Below are 24,338 nucleotides of genomic sequence, written 5' to 3'. Positions count from 1 at the left end.
AGCACATTTGAAATCAGTAGTAGTGTGAATGTGGAGGCAGCAGGAGATATTGCCGTCCACATAGCAGGGGAGCAGCTGGCATTACTGAACCCCACTAACACTGGAGCTAGTGTTTCTCTCTGTGCAGACGGCACTTCCAAGCAACAACTGGCTGTGTTGAAGCCCAGAAACAGTCATGGAGCAGGCGGAGGCCTAATTGCAGCAAGTTTTATCGGTGATGTTGTGTGAATGTGGAGGCAGCAGGAGATATTGCCGTCCACACAGCAGGGGAGCAGCTGGCATTACTGAACCCCACTAACACTGGAGCTAGTGTTTCTCCCTGTGCAGACAGCACTTCCAGGCAACAACTGGCTGTGTTGAAGCCCAGGATCAGTCATAGAGCAGACGGAGGCCTAATTGCAGCAAGTTTTATCGGTGATGTTGTGTGAATGTAGAGGCAGCAGGAGATATTGCCGTCCACATAGCAGGGGAGCAGCTGGCATTACTGAACCCCACTAACACTGGAGCTAGTGTTTCTCTCTGTGCAGACGGCACTTCCAAGCAACAACTGGCTGTGTTGAAGCCCAGGAACAGTCAAGGAGCAGGCGGAGGCCTAATTGCAGCAAGTTTTATATAGGTTGTAGACTACTACTGATTGTAACCTTGCTCCACTTCGGCCTCTGGCTCCACTGTCTCTAGTATTTCCCCTGGCCTCCAACCCCACCAGATGCTGCTCAGAAGTGGCATCTGCACAATCCACACTTATTCCTGTGTTACTGGGGCTCAGTTGCGTCAGTTGATCCCCTGATGTGTGTCCAGCAAGGTCTCCTGCTCTGTCCACATTCCCACTACTAGTAATGGGAATGTGGACAGAGCAGGAGACATTGCCGGACACACATTAGGGGATCAACAGACGTGACTGAGCCCCAGTAACACAGGAACAAGTGTGGATTGTGCAGATGCCACTTCAGAGCAGCAACTGGTGTGGTTGGAGGCCAGGGGAAATACTAGAGACAGTGGAGCCAGAGGCCTAAGTGGAGCACGGTTAAAAGTCAGTAGTAGCTTGATTGTGGAGGGAGCAGGAGACTTTGCCATCCACACAGCAGGGGAGCAGCTGGCATTACTGAACCCCACTAACACAGGAGCTAGTGTTTTTCTCTGTGCAGACGGCACTTCTGAGCGACAACTGGCTGTGTTGAAGCCCAGGGATTACAGTTCAGGTGGTAGAAACATGAACACAACAGGAGACCTGGATACTGTTGCCAACCAATTATTTACTCTGGAAGAGGACTGGCAAATTCTGGCGAGATCCAGGCCTTGTTCATTTTCAGAAAAGTAAGCCGGTCAATGTTATCGGAGGATAGTCGCGTGCGACGGTCTGTTAGTACACCACCTGCGGCACTAAAGACGCATTCCGATAATACACTGGCAGCAGGGCAAGCCAGCACCTCCAATGCATACTGGCTAAGCTCTGGCCATGTATCCAGCTTAGAGACCCAAAACCTGAAGGTGAAGGGGGAAGAGCCATCTGGGAGTACACTGACAGGGCAAGACATGTAGTCTGTCACCATCTGACGGAAGCGTTGCCTCCTGCTGACTGGAGCCGTCTGTGATGGTGTAGACATTTGTGGCGTACACACAAAACTTTGCCACATTTGGGCCATACTGGTCTTGCTTTGTGCTGAGGCGCTGCCTCTGCTCCCTCTTTGTGCAGAGCTTCCTCCACTGCCTCGACGCACAGAGCTGCTTTGTAAAGCACTAGCAGCACTGCTGTTGGGTGGAATGGAGAACATGATGGACTGCACCAGTGTGTCTTGGTACTCCCGCATTTTACGCTCCCTGTTCAACAGTGGTATGAGGCTTTGTAAGTTGTCCCGGTAGTGAGGATCTAGGAAGGTGTACACCCAATAATCAGGCGTGTTGAGAATGTGGGCAATGCGGCGGTCTTTTCTCAGGCACTGCAGCATGAAATCAACCATGTGCTGCAGACTCCCAACTGCCAAAGAAACGCTGCCCCCTGCTTGAGGCGTCATCTCTGCCTGCTCTGCATCACCCCACCCTCGCTGTACATACTGACTAGAGCATTGTGTACCACCCTCCTCTGGAGAGATGTCTTCCTCCTCCATTGACTCCTCCTCATCCTCCTCACAAAATGTCCCCTGCCTAGGCCTTTGTGAGGAACCATGTAGCGCAGACTGTCCAGAAGCAGATGGCATTTGTGACTCCTCATCCTTCACCTCTTCCAAAACCTCCTCCCTTAGTGCTTGCAGTGTTTTTTGAAGCAGGTAGAAAAGGGGGGCAGTCATGCTGACTAGTGCATCATCTGCACTCGCCATCCACGTGGAGTCATCAAAGGCACGCAAAACGAGGCAGATGTCCTTCATAGAGGCCCACTCAGTGGTGCTGAAGTGTGACCAGCGCACAGTGCGACTTGTTTGCGACTGATGCAGCTGGTACTCCATTACTGCTGCCTGCTGCTCACACAACCGCTCCAACATATGTAACGATGAATTCCACCGGGTGGGTAGGTCACATATGATGCAATGTTCCGGAAGGCGTAACCGGCGCTGCAGAGCAGCAAGGCGCGATCTTGCCATGCTGGAACGCCGCAAGTGAGCGCACTCTATGCGGACCTTGTACAGCAGTACATCAAGATCCGGAGAGTCCCTCAGAAAGCTCTGCATGACCAAGTTCAGCACATGTGCCAGACATGGGATGTGAATGAGGTTGCCTAGGCCCTGAGCTGCCACCAGATCTTGGCCATTGTCACACACTACCAAGCCTGGCTGGAGATTTGCTGGCAGAAACCACACGTCGCTCTCCTGCTTGATGGCATTCCAGAGCTCCTGCGCCGTGTGGCTTCGATTCCCCAAAGAAATTAATTTCAGTACGGCCTGTTGACGTTTGGCCACGGCTGTGCTCATATCGGTCGTAACAGGCTCCTGCAGCGCTGTTTCTGAGGAACTTGAGTAGGAGGAGTCAATGTGTACAGACTGGATTCCTGCAATCCGTGGAGTTGGTAGAACACGTACAGCGCCACTCTCCATATCTGTACCCGGCTCCACAGCATTAACCCAATGGGCAGTGAGGGAAAGGTATCGTCCCTGTCCATGGTTACTGGTTCACGCATTGGTGGTCAGGTGGACCTTGCTGCTGACGGCGTTTAGTAGCGCATGTTTTATTTTTCCCTCCACATGCTTTTGCAGGGCAGGGACGGCTTGCCTGCTGAAATAAAAGCGGCTGGCCACGGTGTATTGTGGGACTGCCAATGCCATGAAGTTCCGGAAGGTGTCAGTCTCCACCAGCCTGAATGAGAGCATTTCAAGGGCCAGTAGTTTGGCAATGCCAGCATTCAGAGCCTGTGCTCAGGGATGGTTTGCCGAGTATGGCCGCCTTTTATCCCATGCCTGTGCTACCGATTGCTGTAGAGTGGCCTGGGAGTGTGAGGATGACTGGGAACGTGGTGCTGTGGGTGGAATGTCACTGGGTCTCCGGACAACACTGCCAGAGGTTCTTCCTTGTCGATCCTGTGAGGAAGCCGAACCAGCGTGTGTGAGCTGGAGGAAGAGGCCCCAACACGAGCTGAAGAGGTGGTAGGTGGTGCTGTACGTTGGCCTATGTCTTCAGTGTGTCTGTGTAACTCCAGCTCATGCTTGGTCCGCACATGTTTCCACATATTTGAGGTATTGAGGTTGCTGACATTTTTCCCTCTTTTGACTTTCTGATAACACAGCTTGCATTTGACAAAGCAAATGTCATCGGCAACTGTGTCAAAAAAGGACCATGCACTGCAAGTCTTGGGAGCGCCCGTTTTGGCTTTTGAAAGAGGAATGCTCCTAACAGGTGCCGAAGTGGAGGCTACAGGCAACCAAGTCTGCCCCCTCCCTCTCCCTCCTGTTTTGGCCGTTCGGGGAATCTCTTCCTCAGAGCTGCTCCCACCACCTTCCTGTTCCTCACGCCATGATGGATCAAGGACCTCATCATCTACACTCCCCTCTTCAAACACCTGCTTCTCCTAGGTTGTCTCGCCAGCACCGTACGCACCAGAAAGTGGCACCTGAGTCTCGTCATCATCTGATGCGTACTGAGGTGTGCTGACCATAGGCACTGGCCCACCCTCCTCTTCAGATTTAGAGGGACAAAGAAGTTGTGCATCACTGCATACTCCCTCTTCTTCACATTCTTGAATGCTGCTTGGCTGGCCCCCTCTTTCCAAGCCAACAGATTCAGAGAACAGAAGTAGAGACTGTGATGGCTCCTGTCCAGGGCTCTCTGGCTGCCTGGGCACTTTGGCAGGTGGTGAAGAGACAGATGGTTGCTCTTCAGTGCTCTGGCCCTGAGAGGACGTGGAAGTCATTGAAGTCAATGCGTTAGCTGCCATCCATCCGACAACGGCTTCAATTTTTTCCTCCCGCAGCAGTGGGGTACGGCGAGGTCCTACAAAGCTGCGCATAAAGGACTGTTGCTTGCTAAAACTGGGGGATGCTGACTCACTTGTGCCAGCAGCAGGCACAGAATCCCCACGTCCTCTCCCTGCAGAATCCCCACATCCTCTCCCTGCAGAATCCCCACATCCTCTACCTGCTGAAACTCCACGCCCACGTGCCTTACTCCCTGCCTTCTTCATCTTGCTAGACTGATAAAGATAGGCAGAAAAGTACAAAGGGGGGGCTTAGTGAGCTTATTCCTGAAGAGCTGGTAACAGGTATAAGAAACACTAATTTTATGAAGTGTGTGTATGGACTACACTTTAATATGTGCTAATGTGGCCTACACAACTGTCAAATGGAGTGTTTGGTGAACTTTATTTTGTTTTGTTTTTTTTCAAAAAAAACTAAAAGGATGTGACCAAAGATTTGAAAGCGATAGTATCACAAACTTTTTGGACCTCTTACAATGCAGGAAGGTAATCTACAATGCAAAAGATGAGGCTCCAAAAAATAGGGTAATACTAATCTGGCTGCAGCTGAAGAGCACAAGCCAGAAAAAAGGCTCCTCTTTCTACTCCTATATAGTGTTTGCAACCAACCAATGTAGATGGATACGGATGGATGCACACTAATAGGAGAATGAAAAATGAGCTGCTATAAAAGAAAAATATGTGTGAGGCAGTGACGCACGCTGAGCGGCCTACAACCAGACGTAGCTGCAGGACACGCTACTCAGCATGAGCTGCACTCACACAGACCTTGCAGACAGCTGTGAACACTGCTGCAAGGCAAAAGAAAGCTACAGTGGTGGATTATGTAGCCTTGGTAAAGCACACTATGATTGTGAAAATCGCTATCTCTAACTGTCCCTCACAGTCTTGAACAGCAGCCTGTCCTTAACTGAATTCACAGCAGAGTGAACCAGAAATGACGGCGGCTTTTAGAATGCATCATGACATCATTTCAGCAGCCAATCACAGCCATGCCATTTGTTAACATGCCTACATGCCTAACAGGATGTGCCCACACTTCTGAGGATTGTCATTGGCTGAATCAAATCAAACTGGCTCAAAACATTATGGGAACTTCCGATTCCGGTATTCGATATGCTAAAAGTATCGGAACTCAGTATCGGAATTCCGATACAGTGAATATCGGCCGATACCCGATACTTGCGGTATCGGAATGCTCAACACTAGTTAGGGCTGAGATTAGGGTTAGGGGTGTGTTGGGGTTAGGGTTGGAGTTATAATTGGGGGGTTTCCACTGTTTGGGCACATCAGGTGCTCTCCAAATGCAACATCGCGTCTGATCTCAATTCCAGCCAATTCAGCGTTGAAAAAGTCAAATGGTGCTCCTTCCCTTCCGAGCTGTGCCATGCGCCCAAACAGTGTTTTACCCCCACATATAGGGTATCAGCCTACTAAGTACAAATTGCAAAACAACTTTTGTTGTCCAATTTCTCCTGTTACCCTTTGGAAAATAAAAAATTGGGGGCAAAAAAATATAATTTTAGTGGAAAAAAATGATTTTTTTGTTTTCACGCCCTGGCGTTATAAACTTCTGTGAAGCACTTGGGGGGTTCAAAGTGCTCACCACACATCTAGATAAGTTCCGTGGGGCATCTAGTTTCCAAAATGGGGTCACTTGTGGGGAGTTTCAATAGTTTAGGTACATCAGGGGCTCTCCAAATGCACATGACACCTGCAGACCATTCCATCAAAGTCTACATTCCAAAACGTCACTATTTCCCTTCCGAGCCCCGACGTGTGCCCATACAGTAGTTTTCTCCCACATATGCGGTATCAGCGTACTCAAGACAAATTGGACAACAACGTTTGGGGTCCAATTTCTCCTGTTACCCTTGGGAAAATAAAAAAAATGGGGTCTAAAAGATCATGTTTGTTGAAAAAATACAATTTTTTTTATTTTCACACCCGGTCGTTATAAACTTCTGTGAAACACTGGGGGGTTCAAAGTGCTCACCACACATCTAGATAAGTTCCTTAGGGGGTCTAGTTTACAAAATGGTGTCATTTGTGGGGGGTTTCCACTGTTTAGGTACATCAGGGGCTCTACAAAAGCAACATGACACCTGCAGACCATTCCATTAAAGTCTGCATTCCAAAACGTCACTACTTCCCTTCCGATCCCCGACGTGTACCCATACAGTAGTTTTCTCCCACATATGGGGTATCAGCATACTCAGGACAAATTGGGCAACAACTTTTGGAGTCCAATTTCTCCTGGTACCCTTGGGAAAATAAAAAAAATGATGACTAAATGATCATGTTTGTGGAAAAAATGCGATTTTTTTATTTTCATGCCCGGGCATTATAAACTTCTGTGAAGCACTGGGGGGTTCAAAGTGCTCACCACACATCTAGATAAGTTCCTTGGGGGATCTAGTTTCAAAATGGTGTCATTTGTTGGGGGTTTTCACTGTTTTGGTACATCAGGGGCATTCCAAACGCGACTTGGTGTCCGATCTCAATTCCAGCCAAAAACGTCAAATGGTGCTGCTTCCCTTCCGAGCTCTGCCATGTGCCCAAATAGTGGTGTACCCCCACATGTGGGGTATCAGCATACTCAGGACAAATTGCACAATAACTTTTAGGGTCCTGTTACCCTTGGGAAAATAAAAATTGATGGTGAAAAGATCATTTTTGTGGAAAAATATGATTTTTTAATTGTACGGCTGTACGTTATGAACTTCTGTGACGCCCATGGGGGTTCAAAGCTCCCACCACACATCTAGATAAGTTCCTTGGGGGGGTCTAGTTTCCAAAATGGTGTCATTTGTGGGGGGTTTCCACTGTTTTGGTACATCAGGGGTTTTCCAATCGCGACATGGTGTCCGATCTCAATACCAGCCAAAAAAGTCAAATGGCGATGCTTCCCTTCTGAGCTCTGCCATGCGCCCAAATAGTCGTTTACACCCACATATGGGGTATCAGCGTACTCAGGACAAATTGCACAATAAGTTTTAGGGTCCTGTTACCCTTGGGAAAATAAAAATTGGGGGTGAAGAGATCATTTTTTTGGAAAAATTTGATTTTTTAATTGTATCGCTGTACGTTATAAACTTCTGTGAAGCCCTTGTGGGTTCAAAGTTCTCACCACATATCTAGATAAGTTCCTTGGGGGGTCTAGTTTCCAAAATGGGGTCACTTGTGGGGGGTTTCCACTGTTTAGGTACATCAGGGGCTCTCCAAACCTGACATTGCGTCCGATCTGAATTCCAGCCAATTTTGCATTGAAAAAGTCAAACGGCGCTCCTTCCATTCTGAGCTCTGCCATGCGCCGAAACAGTGGTTCCCCCCCACATATCAGGTATCAGCGTACTCAGGACAAATTGCACAATAACTTTTCCAGTCCAATTTCTTCTGTTACCCTTGGTAAAATACAAAAAATTGAATCTGAAGTATTTTTTTGGTGAAAAAAAGTTAAATGTTCATTTTTTTTAAATATTCAAAAAAATTCCTGTGACGCACCTGAAGGGTTAATAAACTTCTTGAATGTGGTTTTGAGCACCTTACGGGGTGCAGTTTTTAGAATGGTGTCACTTTTGGGTATTTTCTAACATATAGACCCCTCAAAGTGGCTTCAAATGTGATGTGGTCTGTAAAAATAAAATGGTGTTGCAAAAATGAGAAATCGCTTAACAAAATAACTTCCTAACAAAAAAAAATTTTGGTTCCAAAATTGTGCTGATGTAAAGTAAACATGTGGGAAATGTTATTTATTATGTTTTTTCTGTGCCGTATCTCTGTGATTTAAGAGCATAAAAATTCAAAGTTGGAAAATTGCGATATTTTAAAAATTTTCGCCAAATTTCCATTTTTTTTACAAATAAACGCAAGTTATATGAATGAAATTTTACCAGTAACATGAAGTACAGTATGTCACAAGAAAACAATGTCAGAATCACCGGGATCCATGGAAGCGTTTCAGAGTTATTACCTCATAAAGGGACAGTGGTCAGAATTATAAAAATTGGCCCGGGAGTTAAAGTGCAAACCACCCTTGGTAGTGAAGGGGTTAAACAACTTTTTCCTGCTTTTGAGTACCCTAGAATCTGCAGTATAGCTGGTGATTCTGTTATGAATGGGTCACTGAGGAGGAAAACTAAACAAGCTAAGTCACAGAAAACCAGAGAGGTTGGTAACTATGCAGATTGCAGACCCCTGATCTTAACCACACAACTAGCAGCAGCCGTGGAGCGTTCCTACGATGAATCTAGACACCTCGTCACAGCCAGAGGACTCAATAAGCCTAAAGCAAGAAAAGGGGAAAACTAACTGCCCCAGAGCAGACCCCAAAGGAATAGACAGCCCCCACACATGTATTGACGGTGAAACAAGAGGAAAACACAAACACAGGCAGGAAAATAGGCTGAGCAAACGATGGGGCCCAAACTAACTAGAAAGGATAGGAAAGGAAAGACACTGTCTGCAATCTGCCCAAAAAACGCTACCAAAATAATGTCCAACACTTCTGATAACAAAGTTAACCCTGAAGTCACTAGACTTCTCCCACTATATCAGCACTCTGAAATATTCTGAGACAGAGCAAAAAAGAGGCCAATTTAATAAGGGACAAAAAGCAAATTGGCAAAAACAGATAAATAAGAGTGGAAATTCAGCACAGCCCCAGCCGGGGCTGGCTGACCACACAAAAAACTGAATAGACCAACAAAATCAAGTGTGAACATTAGCAGAAACACTTAGCTTGAGATGACTGGAACAGAGCTGAAAACCAAGACCTGGAAAGCCAGAAGGAATCACCAGCACCAGAAGAGGGCGTCGGCTGTCTTAAATCCAGTCTGAGATTCCAGAGATCCAATCGTTATCCTCATCATCAGGTGGCAGATCTCCACTAATTAAATCAACCTCACTACCTCCTGTTACCACCAGAGGGAGCCTGGAAGGAGAACTCACAACTGGTAGACCAGAAAATGAGTTCACAACAGCTTACCTCCTGGCATACTGGTGGCTCGCTCCCTGACCACAGTGCAGAAGGGGACTGTCCTGGTGCGCTGCGTCAACCTTGAAGACCAAGACATCGTCCTGAAGCCCCGGAAAGAACTGGCCAAGCTAGTAAGGCCTTTTGAAGAAGTACTACCAGCCCCTGTGGTTCAATTGAGAGTGCAGTCCGAGGACCCTTGGGAAGTAACTATCCGGACTCTGAAGGCTACTGAAATTTCAACTCAGGAAAAGGGTCGAGACATCCTGGAACAAATGCGGGCCGAGATCTCTGGACTAACTGCGGCCCAGCTCTCTCAGATAAAAACACTGTTTGGACAGTACCACGAGGTATTTGGTAGTCATGAGGAAGATTTTGAATGTACCACCGCCATCACCCATGGAATTCCCACGGCAGGAGCAGCCCCCATCCGTGAACGATATCGACAGATTCCTCCACAACTCTACTAAGAGGTGAAAACTTTGCTAGCCCAAATGCTACGAAAGGGAGTGATTCGAGAAAGCCAAAGGCCCTGGGCAGCTCCCATTGTGTTGGTCCACAAAAAGGATGGCACCTTATGATTCTGCGTGGATTATCGAAAGCTGAATGCTTGCACCATCAAAGACTCATACCCACTGCCCGAATAGAAGAATCCTTGTCCGCCTTGGGGAAGGTGACGTACTTTTCTACTTTGGACCTGGCCAGTGGGTACTGGCAGGTGCCCATGTCAGAAGAAGACAGGGCTAAGACGGCGTTCATACTTCCTATGGGACTATTTGAGTTCAATCAAATGCCGTTTGGACTGGGCAGCACCCCGGGGACCTTTCAGCAGTTGATGGAGTGGTGTCTGGGACATCTCAATTTTGAGGCCACGTTGACGATCATTTATGCTGCCACGTTTGAGAACCACCTGAAGTGGTTGGGGTAGGTACTCGGCCAGCTGCAAAAGTACGGGTTGAAGGTAAAACCCCAAAAATGCCACCTATTTCACACCCAGATCGAATTTCTGGGCCATGTTATCTCGGCGGAGGGCGTAAGGCCATCCCAGGAAAACGTTGCTGTCATTCAGGGATGGCCTACCCCTGAGACGATAAAAGACGTGCGGGCCTTCCTGGGGTTGGCCGGATACTACCGTCATTTTGTTAAGAATTTTGCATGCTGGGCTCGAGCCCTGCACGATGTTCGGATGCTCTGGTGTTGGCTTATGCGGGTTTCTCGTAACCGTTCATCCTGCACACTGACGGGAGTCTTCACGGGCTGGGGGCTGTGTTGTCACAAGTTCAAGATGGTCGGGAGAGAGTGCTCGCGTATGGAAGCCGCTCACTCCATGATTCCGAGCGCAACCCTGACAATTAAAGCTCCTTTAAGCTCGAGCTCCTCGCAGTAGTGTGGGCCATGACGGAGCGGTTCGCAGAGTACCTGGCGGGCTCCGAGGTAGTGGTGCGGAGCGACAATAACCCGCTGGCCCATTTGGAAAACGCCAAACTGGGAGCTCTGGAACAAAGATGGATGGCCCAGATAGCAAAATTCAACTATAAAATTATCTATAAAAGAGGGGCCAAGAATGTACACGCTGATGCTCTCTCCAGGATTCGACATACAACCCCAGGGAAGAGTCGAGACGACGAACTAGAAGGGGAAGAGATACCATTTGCCCCCACCGCTGCCATGCTTACAGCTGCCACCCAGGAAGTACCTCCCACAGAGAACCTAAGGGGCATGCTGGAACAATCCCGGGATAAGTGGATCCAACAGGAGCAAGAAGATGAAGAAATTGGGCTTCTCCGGAAATGGGTAACCACTGGCAAATTGCCCACTGACTCCCAAAGACAGATTTTGATTCAGGACATGTGTCTGATGTTACGACAATGGGAGAGACTGGTTATCAGAAAGGGACTATTGTATCGTAAAATGACATCACGAGCAAAATCTATGATGACTTGGCAGGTAGTTACGCCAGGAGCCCAACTTAATGAACTGGCTCGAGAAGCCCACGAAAAAGGGGCTCACTTCGGAGCTCAAAAGACCTTGCAATGGTTACAACAGAAAATTTACCATCCACGCTTGCATGCTGTTGTGGACAAGACTTGCTGGACCTGTCGCCTATGCGAATTAGCTAAACTGCCCGCACAGCGAGCCCCAGTACAAACAATCGTGACATCAGCGCCCCGCGAGCTTCTGATGGTGGATTACCTGACCATTGGTCCCACATTCCAGGGGTAGGAACACTGCCTCGTCATGATAGACCATTTCACTAAGTTCGCTGTGGTCACCCCCACTCGAGACCAGACCGCGGAGTCGGCCGCCTCCGCAATTTGTATAAACTTTATACAAATTTACAGCTGCCCTCAACGGATACATTCCGATCAAGGAGCATGTTTTTTGGGAAAAATAATGGAGGAGCTACACCATCTCTATGGTATTGACACGGGGAAACGGGGCCTGCGAGTGATTTAATCGGACAATTAATCCAAATGTTGCGAACTCTGGAGAGTGACAAGAAGGCCCATTGGCCCGAATATGTCCCTGAACTAGTATGGGTCTATAACAACCGAGTACATCGAGTTACTGGCTATACCCCTTATTCCCTGTTGTTCGGACGCGAGGGCAAGGGGATCACAGAGGTAGAGTTGGACCCAGAGGAACCTCAGCCCTGGACTGGGGTATAATCATAGGTCCGAAATCACCGGCACAGGCTGCAAACTCTTCATCGAATCGTTCATACCAAACTTCAAGATTTAGAACAACCATGAAAGAGTTCATCTCTGCCTCCCAACCTCCAAAGCGGAGCCCGAGTACTCGTACTAGACCAACGTCCCCAGAACAAATTAGAGCCACGCTGGGAAGAGGGTCCCTATTGGGTCCTACGCTGTATAAACCCTGAAGGACTTGTGCATGAAATACAACCCAAGAAAGATGAAACGCTGCCTACCCACGTAGTGCATCAGAATATGCTACACCCCTGTATTTCCAATGATCCGAAACAACCTGAACCTGCTCCTCAGGTCTCTGAACCATTGCCCATGTTCAGGGACTCGGATGACGAAGAAGACTTCCCCACAATAACCAGGGGCTCTCTACTCAATGACAAACCAACTGGCACAATTAGCCCACCCGAACCAGCTAGCCCGCCACCCCAGAAAACCCCACCCCCATCGTACTAAGATGCTCTGTGCGGTCGACAGCCGGCAAACCCCCAAACAATGCGAACAGGACCAGTTCATATGGCAACGAAAACTGACACCTCCGCAAATCAGCCCAAGTATACTGAGGCCCTCGCCCGAGGACTGGCGAGCTTACTGGATGGGGTATTGTAGGGAGGAGGACCCCCACAGAGTGTCCGGGCTGGAACCAAGGAGATAGCCATCTGCGTTCCTAAGGAAACAGTACCCGGGGGACAGAGGAGGAGAGTGGACTGTTGAGAGTGACAGGACAGCAAGGGTAGGGGCGAGTATAAAAGGAGAAGGGAGCGCGCAGAGGAGGCAGTTGGTGATACGTCAGTCATGGAGCAGGAGACGGAGGAGGCGTGAGAGAGCGGGAAGGACACTGACAGTTCAGAGAAGAGACCAGCAGCAGAGGGTAGATGCACAGTGGCCCTCAGGAAAGAGGCGCCGAGCTAACCGACAGGGGACTGTCTCTTCACCCCAATCCCGGGTTATGATCTGCCCCGGTCATCCTCGGCCGTTACCACTGAGCTCGAGCCCTCCGTGGCCAGTCCGCTCCCGGCTGCTGCAATTCCCCTTCAGCCCACGGTTGCGGCCTGCCCGCTGCCACCCACGGACGCTGCAGGTTCATGTCAGCTCATGGTTGCGGCCTGTCTATCACCGCACACAGCCGCCTTCACCCCACTGCAGTTGGCAGTTGGGGCCTGTTCCTCATCAACAGAGACACTCTGCACACAGCCCCAGGCTGCGCGGGCGGCCAGTAAACCGCCACTCTTGAGCACTGTGACACAACCCTGCTTGAGGACAGGAGTCCCATTGAACTTGCTAAAAAGCGAAATCCAGCTGTTACAATAGGGGGTTACTCCATCTCAGGACTCCATCAGGGCCTGTTGTGTCCCAACTCCTCCTGGATGCTGGGGCACCTGAAGACTATTCCAAATCTTCAGCACCTGGGCCCAGCAGCTGCTACGCCAAGGCAGCCTCATCAAAGACGCCACAGCAGCCTCATCAAAGACGCCTAAGCAGCTTCATCAACAACGCAGCTTCCACAGAGGCGCCGAGGGACGTCAGGACGGATAAGTGACATTATAGAGTATAAGGACCCATAGACGGCCATACCATGGCCCCATAGTAACCGGCCTCGGCCGGGTTAATCGTGTTCTTTTCAAATAGATTTTGATTGTACTGAGTCCCTGTGAGGACAACTGTTGTTACCCCTTGCTTAGTTGCACCACCACCGTCAGAGACACTTGATTGCACTATGAGGGACCCTGTGCCAGTGCCCGCGCCCAAGAGTTGGCCTACCCACCTGTCCAGGGCAACGGCACTCGCACGGTGTCGTGCGCTAGGTGGTGACCCCGGCCATGGGGGGGGAGGCAGCACAGTTAGGGAGTTTTAGAAAGTGGCATATGTTGATGTTGGACATTCAGCTGATGCAAAAGGCGAAATAGGTGAAGTCCCAGGAAGAGGTGGACCAAAGCAAGCCATTTTTCTGTCACCCTATGTGTCATCAGGGGAAGGTGGGACAAAATCCATGGAAACTCATGCATGGTTCATTTTAATGAAGGTTAGATCATCCACATTTTGGGTTGACAGACGGGTCCTTTTTTCTGTCAGGATTGATCCAGCTGCACTGAAGACTCTTTCCGATAGCACACTTGCAGCTGGGCAAGCGAGCTCCTGTAAGGCATATTGTGCCAATTCAGGCCAGGTGTCCAGTTTAGCAGCCCAATAGTCAAAGGGGAATGACCTGTGTGGGAGAACATCGATATGGGAGGAAAAGTAGTTTGTAACCATAGTTGACAACTGCTGTCTCCTGTCACTTTCCATCGATGCAGTATTACCAGTTGTGTGAGCGGTATTTGAAAAATCAGTCCACAACATTGTCATGAAACCCCTGTCTCCAACGCCACTTCTGCTGTGTGGACCACGAACACCACTGCCAAGCTGCCCCTGGCCCGTACGGCTCGTGTGAGAACCATCACCGCTGCTGTGTGCTGGGAATGGCTCAAGCAACCGATTTACCAGAGTTGCTTGTTTATTAGCCAATATTAGGTCAAGGTTCTCCTATGGCATGATGTTTTGTAATTTGACTTTATAGCGTGGATCCAGGATGCTGGCCAACCAGTAGTCGTCATCGTTCATCATTTTGGCAATGCGGGGGTCCCTTTATAGGATCCGCAAGGCATAATCTGACATGTGGGCCTATGTTCCCGATGTCAATGATGCACTGCAAGTGCTGGTTGGAGGAGCACTTTCTGGCAAATCCACATCCCTCCAGTCACGCACAAACCCTGTACCAGACCTTGCCACACCAACATTTTCACTTGCCCCACGAGATGCATCCTCCTCCCCTAAGTAATCATCCCCATCATCATCCTCCTCCTCCTCTTCTTCCTCCACCTCGTCCAGGAGAGGTCCCTGAGCAGACAATGGCTGAATGTCATCAAGGATTCCCTCCTCCTCTTCCTCCTCATCAACATTGGCTGCAGACGCCTGCTCCTTAAGGTGCGTCAAAGTTTGCATGAGCAGACGCATAAGTGGGATGCTCATGCTTAGGATGGCGTCGTCTGCGCTTACCAGCCGTGTGCATTCCTAAAAACACTGAAGGACTTTACAGAGGTCTTTCAGCTTCGACCACTGCACACCTGTCAACTCCATGTCTGCTCTCAAAGTGCCTGGCCGTGTATCCTCCCACAAATGCATTATGGCCTGCCTCTGCTCGCACAGCCGCTCCACCATGTGCAGGGTGGAGTTCCACCTTGCTGCAATGTCGATAATGAGGCAGTGGTTGGGAAGGTGGAGCAATCGCAGCAGCTTCTGCATACGAACGGAGTGTACAGGCGACCGGCGGATGTGCGCGCACAGTCTTCGCACCTTCTGGAGCAGGGCTGTTAACTCCGGATAATTTTTGAGGAAGCACTGCACCACCAGGTTCAAGGTGTGAGCCAAGCAAGGTATGTGGCTGAGTTTTGAAAGGGCTATGGCTGCCACAAAATTACGGCCGTTATCACTAACTACCTTGCCTGCCTCAAGATGTACACTGCCCAGCCATGACTCAGTTTGTCGCTTCAAGTACTCGGCCAGCACCTCGGCGGTGTGTCTGTCGCCCAAACACATCATCTGCAACACAGCCTGCTGACGCTTTCCACTAGCTGCTCGATAGGGGGACACATCGTGTGCAACAGTGGCAGCTGCAGATGGAGTGCTCGTACGACTGTGCTCTGTGGACGAGCTTTCGCTTCTGGAGGAGGAGGAGGAGGGTGGAACGCCTACAGCCAACTGTTTCCTATACCGTGGGCTAGGCAGCACTGTCCCACCACCGCTGTCCCCTGTGGACCCTGCATCCACCACATTAACCCAGTGCGCAGTGATGGACACGTAACGGCCCTGGCCATGCCGACTGGACCATGCATCAGTTGTGAGGTGCACCTTTCCGCTCACTGACTGCTTGAGTGCATGGACAATGCGGTCTTTCACATGATGGTGGAGGGCTGGGATGGCTTTGCGAGAGAAGAAGTGGCGACTGGGTAGGTCATAGCGTGGTACTGCATAGGCCATGAGTTCGCGGAAAGCTGCGCTTTCCACCAACCGAAAGGGCATCATCTCAAACGAGATTAGTTTGGCAATGTGGGCGTTCAAACCCAGTGTACGCGGATGAGAGACTGAGTACTTTCTTGACCTACTCATAGTGTCTGGGAGGGTGAGCTGGACTTGAGAGCTGCATATGGTGGAAGTAGCGGTGGACAGGGCGGACTGAGAGAGGGTTGATGATGGTGATGGAGTTGTTGTTCTTTCTGATGGCCTAGAATCAGTCTTTCGTTGATATAACAGTGGGATTCCCTGACTGCTGTGGCATTGCACCGACACCTCAACATTTGCTGCAGTGCTAACCGGTGGGCTTACAGTGGGGGAAACAATGTAGCGTTGCTGACTACCTTCGTTGTGATCAGTTGCACATGTGGCACTTGAGGTTTGGTGTTGTGTCCACGCTTGCAAGTGCATGCTGGTTAAATGTCTAAGCATGCAACTGGTATTCAAATTTTTCAGATTTTTCCCTCGGCTAAAGGTCTTTGCGCACTTCTTACAGATAACCTTGGCCTGATCATGAGGATTTTGTTCAAAAAAGTGCCACACTGCACTCTTCCTACTTTGGCAGACATTTTGCGGCCTAGCACGCTGTGATCTTTTGACCCTCTGGACAAGCTGTCCAGCAACTCTTTTGATGTTTGGAACCTGTGTTTGGAGTGCTCCGGGCCTGCCAGATAACAGCTGTTGCGATGTCGATGTCTGCTGTGGATGCTCCTCATCTGAGCTATTGGAAGCAGCACCCTCTTCCCCCAATGGATGCCAATCTGGGTCAACAACTGGGTCATCCATCACCTCCTCTTCTATGTCATGTGCACCTTCCTCTGTGTCACCGTGTATGGTGGTATAGTGTGCGGGAAGGGGCACCTGAGTCTCATCAGGGTCAGAATCTGGCTCTGTACACTGCGAGGACAATGTAGTGCTCTGAGTGAATGTACCAGCAGAATCATCCATCAGCGGCTGTGCATCAGTGCACTCCATGTCAGATTCATCTTGGCCTGGGTAATTCACCATTTCACTTGATAATCCAGGCATGGTATGTGAAAACAGCTCCATGGAGTAATCAGTAGTATGGCCTGCATCACCCTTCAATCTTGGTTGTGGTGAAGGACACAAGGAAAGGTGTGGTTCATGAACATGAGCCTCCAATGACGACTCAGTGCTTTTACGTTTTACAACTGAAGAAGAGGAGGCGATAGAGCTGGAGGCTGAGTCAGCAATGTAAGACAAAACTTTTTCCTGATGCTCTGGCTTTAAAAGCGGTTTGCCAACTCCTAGAAAACTAAGCGTTCGAGGCCTTATGTAGCCAGACGATGACGCAGGCTCAACATCTCCTGCATTCGGTCCTATTTTGCTCTTGCCACTACCATCAGATCCACCACCAACACCATCATTTCCAGCTGCCAACCCCCGCCCAATTCCACGGCCTCTTCCACCAGCCTTCCTCATTTTTGGTAGAAATGTAGACAAAATCCAAAAAACTATATAGTAATGTAAAACAAGGTACAAGGTGTCTATAGGACAGGGGAGATTTTGAATTTCTGCAGACACTTGTGGACACTGGACACTTTTGGATTGTGTGAGGCCCACTGAGTATCTGAGCACTCTGTCACAGGCTCGATGGCAGAGCTGTGACCAAAGTGACTAGAGGATAAGGGAGATTTTGAATTTCTGCACACACTTGTGGACACTGGACACTTATGGATTGTGTGAGGCCCACTGACTAGTATCTGAGCGCTCTGTCACAGGCTCGATGGCAGAGCTGTGACCAAAGTGACTAGAGGATAAGGGAGATTTTTAATTTCTGCACACACTTGTGGACACTGGACACTTATGGATTGTGTGAGGCCCACTGAGTATCTGAGCGCTCTGTCACAGGCTCGATGGCAGAGCTGTGACCAAAGTGACTAGAGGATAAGGGAGATTTTGAATTTCTGCACACACTTGTGGACACTGGACACTTATGGATTGTGTAAGACACTCACTGACTAGTATCTGAGCGCTCTGTCACAGGCTTGATGGCAGAGCTGTGACCAAAGTGACTAGAGGATAAGGGAGATTTTGAATTTCTGCACACACTTGTGGACACTGGACACTTATGGATTGTGTGAGGCCCACTGACTAGTATCTGAGCGCTCTGTCACAGGCTCGATGGCAGAGCTGTGACCAAAGTGACTAGAGGATAAGGGAGATTTTGAATTTCTGCACACACTTGTGGACACTGGACACTTATAGATTGTGTGAGGCCCACTGACTAGTATCTGAGCGCTCTGTCACAGGCTCGATGGCAGAGCTGTGACCAAAGTGACTAGAGGATAAGGGAGATTTTGAATTTCTGCAGACACTTGTGGACACTGGACACTTTTGGATTGTGTGAGGCCCACTGAGTATCTGAGCGCTCTGTCACAGGCTCGATGGCAGAGCTGTGACCAAAGTGACTAGAGGATAAGGGAGATTTTGAATTTCTGCACACACTTGTGGACACTGGACACTTATGGATTGTGTGAGGCCCACTGACTAGTATCTGAGCGCTCTGTCACAGGCTTGATGGCAGAGCTGTGACCAAAGTGACTAGAGGATAAGGGAGATTTTGAATTTCTGCACACACTTGTGGACACTGGACACTTATGGATTGTGTGAGGCCCACTGACTAGTATCTGAGCGCTCTGTCACAGGCTCGATGGCAGAGCTGTGACCAAAGTGACTAGAGGATAAGGGAGATTTTGAATTTCTGCACACACTTGTGGACACTGGACACTTATGGATTGTGTGAGGCCCACTGACTAGTATCTGAGCGCTCTGTCACAGGCTCGATGGCAGAGCTGTGACCAAAGTGACTAGAGGATAAGGGAGATTTTGAATTTCTGCACACACTTGTGGACACTGGACACTTATGGCTTGTGTGAGGCCCACTGACTAGTATCTGAGCGCTCTGTCACAGGCTCGATGGCAGAGCTGTGACCAAAGTGACTAGAGGATAAGGGAGATTTTTAATTTCTGCACACACTTGTGGACACTGGACACTTATGGATTGTGTGAGGCCCACTGAGTATCTGAGCGCTCTGTCACAGGCTCGATGGCAGAGCTGTGACCAAAGTGACTAGAGGATAAGGGAGATTTTGAATTTCTGCACACACTTATGGACACTGGACACTTATGGATTGTGTGAGGCCCACTGAATATCTGAGCGCTATGTCACAGGCAGAAATTGGCTAGTGTATCACAAACTACAAGGTGTATGTAGAATTGGGCAGAATTGGAATCTCCCTAGAGTGCAGGTCTGTAAGAACGGAACATGTCCTCGACTTATTCTCACAGAGTGACTCACTGATAGCTTCACTGTGGCTGTGATAACAGCCGTTACACGGTACTGTGTGAGGAGCGTACACCGCTGTATGGTGTGAAAAAATGCACGCTCAGTACCTCAGCAGGACAAAAAAAAAAAATTGTGATTGCTTTTAAAAAAGCAGTTTGCGGAGCAGTGGGTAAACAGCAATGCAGGAATGTCAGGAAGCCTTAGAAGGCAGCCCAACAACCAACACCACTGATACACCACTATATAGCCTCCCCTTGCACTGCACAGTGACTGGTGTGTTGTACAGGCAAAATCGCTAGCAGCAGAAGCAGTTTTTTTTTCTTCTTCTCAGCAGGACAAAAAAAAAAATTGGGATTGCTTTTAAAAAAGCAGTTTGCGGAGCAGTGGGTAAACAGCAATGCAGGAATGTCAGGAAGCCTTAGAAGGCAGCCCAACAACCAACACCACTGATACACCACTATATAGCCTCCCCTTGCACTGCACAGTGACTGGTGTGTTGTACAGGCAAAATCGCTAGCAGCAGAAGCAGTTTTTTTTTCTTCTTCTCAGCAGGACAAAAAAAAAAATTGTGATTGCTTTTAAAAAAGCAGTTTGCGGAGCAGTGGGTAAACAGCAATGCAGGAATGTCAGGAAGCCTTAGAAGGCAGCCCAACAACCAACACCACTGATACACCACTATATAGCCTCCCCTTGCACTGCACAGTGACTGGTGTGTTGTACAGGCAAAATCGCTAGCAGCAGAAGCAGTTTTTGGTGTCTTCTTCCCTGCCTAACGCTCTCCCTACAAAATCATCATCAGCAGCAGCTCTCCCTATTCTGAGATCAGCATGAGTAACATGGCGGTCGGCGTGCACGCCCTTTTATACCCCCTGTGACGCCCACCAAAGCAAGCCAATCACTTGCATGCCCTTCTGAAAGATGGTGGTGACCCGTGCCTATGTCATCACGTTGCCCACAGTGTCCGTGGATCCTGATTGGCTGAAAAAGAGCGCAAAACAAACTTTTGAAACGCGACTTTGGCGCGTAAGTCGCCGACCTCGTGGCCGACCTCATCCTAGGGTCGGGTTTCGTTTCATGAAACCCGACTTTGCCAAAAGTCGGCGACTTTTGAATTTTTTCGACCCGTTTCGCTCAACTCTAGTAGGGACTTCTTGCCTGGGCTCCTCAGTTTGGGGACTTAGTCCTGGCAATTCTTCACCACAGCTCCCCCCCTCTTTGACAGGAGTACTTTCGTCCAAACTAGAACTGGAGGGATCAGGGTCATTCAAGCGGGAATCTTCAACATCCACATCGGGCGTCACTTTCCAGGACTTTTCAGCCACACTCCCAGTTTCACACCGCTGTTCTATCGTATTTGCGTATCTTGTGAACTGGCAGACGGCACAGGCCCCTCCTCAGGGGACGACACTAGTGACTCTTTTTCCTCATGGACTGGAACCGCAGGTACAGATATTTCAGAAACTCTTGTCTCCATCTCTCCTTGGTCAGTAGCTTGTGGCGGGTCTGATAGTAACTCATCTCGATGGACCATTCAGGCAATAGGTTCCTCCTCCTCTATAGGTCGAACTTTACCATCGGGACCTCCAGACGCAGGTTGGGGTTCTTCCAATCCTGCCTCCATGTGCTGGGACAGTACAGACATATGTTTGTGGACAGTCGACATCCTCTCCGCCTCTTCATGGCGTCTGACACCAGAACACTGTCTTGCTCGGCGTGGGGCTCTCCTTCTTCCACCATACCTTTCCTTCCAGGGGCGATGCTCTCTCCAATTAGCAGGACCCTGTTATGAATGGGTCACCGAGGAGGAAAAAACAACACAAGCCAAGTCTCAGAAAACCAGAGAGGTTGGTAACTATGCAGATTGCAGATCCCTGATCTTACCACACAACTAGCAGCAGTCGTGGAGCGTTCCTACGATGAGCATAGACGCCTCGTCACAACCGGAGAGCTACATAAGCCTAAAGCAGGAAAAGAGGAAAACTAACTGCCCCAGAGCAGACCCCAAAGGAAAGACAGCCCCCCACATGTAGTGATGGTGAAACAATATGAAAATACAAACAAAGGCAGGAAAATAGGCTGAGCAAACGATGGGGCCCGATTAACTAGAAAGGACAGGAAAGGAAAGACACTGTCTGCAATCTGCCAAAAACCCTACCAAAATAATGTCCAACACTTATGATAGCAAAATTAACCCTGAATTCACAAAACTTCTCCCACTATATCAGCACTCTCAAATATTCTGAGACAGAGCAAAAAGAGGCCAATCTAATAAGGGACCAAAAGGCAAATACAGATAAATAGGAGTGGAAATTCAGCACAACCCCAGCAAGGGCTGGCTGACCACAAAAAACTGAATTGACCAACAAGAGTAAGTGTGAACAATAGCAAAAACAAACTTAACTTGAGAAGACTGGAACAGAGCTGAAGTCCAAGACCAGAGAAGCAGACTAAATCACCAGCACCAGGATAGGGCGTCGGCTGTCTTATATCCAGTCTGATACTCCAGAGATCCAATCGTTATCCTCCTCATCAGGTGGCAGATCACTACCAATTAAACCAACCTCACTACCTCCTGTCACCACCAGAGGGAGAGCGGAAGGAGAACTCTCAACTGGAGGAGCAGAAAATGAGTTCACAACAGGACCCTCAGAGGGGTGAGAGTGTCTCTGCCACCGCCGTTCTCGGGCAGGGAAATTTCTGGACAAATGTCCCACTCTTCAGCACGCCCAACACTCATGGCCGCATCTAGCTGGTGAGCGCTTTGGTCTACATTGCTGACATCGGTGGGAAGCGTCACTCATCAGTGGTTGCCCTTCACTCCTGGACACATGATTACGCTCTGTAGCCGTTGCTGAAATCTTCTTCCTGCTCCACACTTCTCCTCCTCCATCTTTCTCTGTGTACTTCCACACGTTCCCTCGAGACATGCCGATGGTTCCCAACACAGCAGTGAGGGCCTCTCCCAGACTCTCAATCTCCTTCCAGATTCTTCTTATCTTCAGCCGGGAATCCCTGATCCATGCCGTCTCTTCTTCATTAGGGCTGAGTACTACACAGTTGCAGCATGTAGACGGTCTTCTTCGCTGAGCAGCCCTAGTCTCACGTTGGGAGGAAGTTTCTATAGCAGGGGCCATCTTATATTCGGCCATTTCCTCACGGATCCGTTTAATCTCTTCTTTCAGGTCTTCCACCCATTGAGGGGCAGCTACCTCCCTGCTCCATACCTTCCCCACTGGTGCTAACACTCCCTGCTCCTGCTCACATGTGCGCGCCTCACTCCCAACCTGAGAGAAAGTCATGTCTGGTTTCTCCCGCACGTGCTCTCGCAAGGCCTGCTTCATCAACACGTCCCCCAAACCCGTCACCAGCTGATCTCGCAGCACAACGTCAATGGACCCTACGCCTACACCATCCTTCCGTGTAATAGCAGTGTGGAGCTCCTGTAGGGCGTTCATAAACTGAGTCATGGTCTCCCCCTCTCTTTGTACCCGGCAAAACAGTCGCATGTGCAGCTCCCCTACGTCAGTGGGGTCCCCATGCGTCTCCTCAAGTATCCGTAATACTTTGTCCAGGGTATCTCTCTCCCGGGGGAACCTATGCATGACAGAATCCCATGCCTCCCCCTCCAGGGCCATCAATGCTATCTCTGCCTCTAGGGCTGGAGTCATGGGGTGCATCCGCATCATTCCCCAGATTCGCTCCGTCCAACCCCACAACATTACATTGCTCCCATTAAACCTCAACATCTTATTCAACATGGCTCTCAGTGGAATGCTAGTCCTGGGGTCTTCCCTGACTGCTTGGTCTGCCTCATCCATGCCTGCGTGTGACATCCTGCTGACTACGCCAAATGTAATAACGTGCAGGAGGGGTATATGTCAACACGGAACAGGCAGACCAACAGTAAAAGGGGAGGTTTATTTACAGGGAGTAAAACAGGTAAACATATAGTATAACAGAGAAAATGCTGTAACAAATAATATCAGAGATTGAGGAAATATCAGAAGTGCACAACACTAGACAGTTATTCTCTTATGGGGTGGCAACTTATCAGTTCCTGGAGAACTTGATTGTAGAAATCACTTTTTTCCCACGTAGGCACCCAGGAACAAGGGATGCTTGATGTCATCAGTCTCTGGTATCCTAGGTATAGTCCAACTGGCGTATGGGGGGTTAACGTGGAGGCTCAAGGGGTATGATGATGGCGGTATCCCCCTGTTTGCAATATCCTAGCCTCTGCCGCGGCAGCGGCGTTCCCTCACCAGGGTCAGGGGATCTGCCTGTGCCAGTCTCTCTTGGTAGGTCAATGTCACATTACTGTCTGTTCCTTGGTCACAGGGAAGCATCTCAGCCACTGAATACAGCCTGTCTGCAAGGAAGAGTCTTGCCACTATCACAGTCTCTCTGAGAAGATTCACAGGGAAGTCTCTAGTCACAGCATACAGCCCTTGCTCTGCACACACAGACTTCATAGGAGGATCAGGACACAACTTATCTGTCACTGCAGACTCCAACTGTTAGTAGTCACAGGATACCGTCTCTGCTTCTCTGCAGGTCTCAGTCTGTCCACGGGGTCAGGACGCAGCTCCACTGTCTCCACAGTACGCAGGCTCACGTACTAACATTCTGCCGTACCTATGCAATGATACCCCGGACTCGCTCTCTGACTAGGAGCTCTGTCTCTTCAGCAGTCTCTATCAGCGTCCTTTCCCTTCAGCTCCCCAGGCTGCACTGAGCGAAAAGCCCGGGAAGATTCCCGCTCTCTGCTCTCCTCTCCTGGCCCCCTGTGCTCAGCCCCTCCTCTGTCTCCCGGGGAACCTGCTGCCCTGTTTAACTGTTTGAGGCATGGAGCAGAGTGGGCAGCCTTCTCATGGCTCTTCTTGCACTTCACCCCCC

The sequence above is a fragment of the Dendrobates tinctorius genome, unplaced genomic scaffold (genome assembly GCF_039654945.1).
Source record: "Dendrobates tinctorius isolate UK_male_01 unplaced genomic scaffold, ASM3965494v1 ptg000008l, whole genome shotgun sequence".
NCBI classification, from domain to species: Eukaryota; Metazoa; Chordata; class Amphibia; order Anura; family Dendrobatidae; genus Dendrobates; species Dendrobates tinctorius.
Note: the sequence above shows the minus strand (reverse complement) of the source record.